This window comes from Pinus tabuliformis, chromosome J (genome assembly GCF_031772625.1).
Source record: "Pinus tabuliformis cultivar Carrire ecotype Pingquan chromosome J, CPIR1, whole genome shotgun sequence".
NCBI lineage: Eukaryota > Viridiplantae > Streptophyta > Pinopsida > Pinales > Pinaceae > Pinus > Pinus tabuliformis.
In genome coordinates, this window is record NC_142295.1 from 57,330,365 (window position 1) to 57,333,472 (window position 3,108).

Below are 3,108 nucleotides of genomic sequence, written 5' to 3' on the forward strand. Positions count from 1 at the left end.
ACACCCACACTAGGATGTTTTTCCCAACATTCAGCTTGGAATAAGTGTCCCATAATCGTGGTTATTATTTTGCCTTTATTAACTTTTATTACATGGAATTTTCACTAGGGATGTTACATATTCTAAGGCGCCCATGAAGGGTAGGCTCTACCACACAAGTTACAACATGCAAAAAGTTGGTTAATGCTGCAACCTGGTGGGATGGGCCTAAGGGAAAAGTTAAATTGTGATGTAAAAGGTCAATAATCTAGTGACAAGATTGAGGAATCTTAATCATATATGATTTTTTGGATGATATACCTCACGGAAACATGAAAAATGTGAACATTTCTATAAACCTAGTCAAAATATTAACCTTAAATCCTTCATGAAATAATTAGTAGTGTGACATAATAAGGAAAAAAATATGAATAATACTACCAAGAATTAAATATTTTACAAATAGGTATGATCAAATTGAAAGGATACGTCTTTGACCACATTCCTAATATAAAATGGAAAATTTTGACCATTTGGCTCATTTCTACCCAACTTGGAGAAATCCCTCTAGCTACCAAAACTTATTTTTTAGATCCCAAGAGCATTGGTCCATAAAATTGAATTTCGTCACCACCAACTTGGCTTGCATCCATTCCTCTTTAATTTGATTACATTTTCATGCATGTTTTCGTTGTATTTTAGTCGTGGAGACCCCCTTTACTCAAATCGTGAGCACTTCAATGCTCTATTATAGACCAATTCTATCAACACTGGCATGCCACTAGGATAGACTGTTACTATCCTTCTAGTTATTATTTTACAATGAAAAGGGGAATTAAAGAGTTTATTTTATGAATATATGGTAAGGGGAGTCCTAGTTTGACCCAATTTTTTACTAATGGTGAGATATTTTGTAACAACCCAAAATAAACATGTAATTAATCAACTAATCAAGTTCAAACTATGAGTAGCACTTACCTGTGGTTGAAGTCTGCTTACCACAACAAGGTTTTGGGGACGACTCTCCACCCAACCATAGGCTCAATTGCGCAAAGACTTGCTACAACTGGCCACCCCCGAGCCCTCAATCAACATACTACTGCCAGTGACTCCTCTGTCTTAGAATATTATTCTCCCAAGAGAATGAATGACAGGATCTTGGAATGATGGAATGCCTCCCATCTTCCTCACCATCTAATAAATAGAGCAAACATTGGAAGGGGAACCACATGCACACACTCCATGTGTCTACATGCAACTTTATTGCTTTCTTGTTTTATTTCTTTTTGATAGCCTTACTGATTTTTTTACTATTTTCTTGTTTTATTTCTATTTATTTTTATTTCAAGCTTTAGTATGGTTATTTATTATTTATTACTATTTTTATTTTTATTATTTTTTTATTCATTGTTTATTATTTCTTTTCTTGTATTTTTTTAATATGATTTATTATTTATTATTATTATTTATTATTTATTATTAAGGGATTTATTATTTATTATTATTATTTATTATTTATTATTTATTATTAAGGGAGGGACATTACATACTCTCCCGCTTTAAGGAACTTCGTCCTGAAGTTAAGTTGAATTATTTTTATTATTATTATTATTATTTATTATTTATTATTTTTATTATTTATTACTTCATGTAACAGTCCTGGCACCCTCTGCTAAACTAGTATAACCAGCAAGCATCGAAAGTTTCACAACAACCGGGAAATCCCAAGGAATCTCTGTCCTTTTTCCCACTTTCAAAATTAGGCATAAGCCTCCCATTTTCGGAATCAGGCATAAGCCTCCTTGGTTTGTATCCTAGTCCAAGGCTGGCCCCAAGGCTCGTGCCTGACTCAGACCTCATCTGCCCCAAGGCAGGCATCCAATACAGTGCTCAATGTCACCGGGCATCTCGCAAGGTTGGACCACTCCCTCCACAACTCACTAAGGTGCACAACCCCAGGTGTCGAAGTCCTTACACCCCTACCAGAATTCGGCATCCCAATACAATACTAGGCACCTAGCCTAGAACATCAAGCACTTGGCCTCCTCAAGATGGTCCCATAGCCCTTCAAGAGCTATCCATCAAGAGCTACATAAGACAAAGGAACCACTAGCATATGTAGTGTTGATTGAGTTTGTCCCCAGCCCATATGGTGTTACTTATTCTCCTTCGTGTGTATGGGCTCACACGAGATCATCAAGTAAACTGGCCCTCTCAGCCCATTTGTGGAGTCCTGTGAATCATCACACCTCAACATGCAACCAATGCATTAGCCATACCATCATAGTATCATGCCCAGTCTTGCATGTCATCATGAGAACATTCATCATTCATCATTGTTAATGGCACATTATGAATAATAACGAATTGCATGCTCATGCATGTCATAAATTTGTATGCAACTATCACATGCTTCACCTTATGAAATACCCTCATAAGTTATAACATCAACATATTTGCATCAAGACATATCATGACTTCACATAATAAATGAATCATATGTCAAGAAACCTCATATTATAGCATCATAATTCCTATGCCACGTTATGCATATCATATCCATCATGAGTGTTAACCATTAAATACCTATCATCACATAGTAAATGAATATGTCAATCTACCTCGACATAACATCATAATGCCTATGCATATCATAATCATCATAAGTATACATCATCACTATTGTAACAACTATATAAATTTGAACCACATGGGCATGATCACCCTCATACCATCATATCATGAAACATCGTCAATATGAGAAACATCTCAATACTTATCAAATACAGAATAATACTCTATAAGAATTCTTATCATGATTCATCCGAAAAATCAATTTCATTTACTTGTACAAACATTGAATACCAACTGTGAAATAAGATTATTCAACGTATCCCTAGGATCTAGGTTATCTTACCTATCTTATTAGTGTCATGTTTTCATCAAGTTGTCCATTACTTTTCAATAATCATTTCCACTTCTTTCAACTAGGAAGTTGATCATTTACACCATCGGTATAATCATCTAAGTACATTGTTAAATTTCACATGAGCCTCATCATCTTGAGTCTTAATCTCTCGTCATATATTCTTCCTTCCCCAAGGAAATTCTGGTGAAATTACTAGTTAT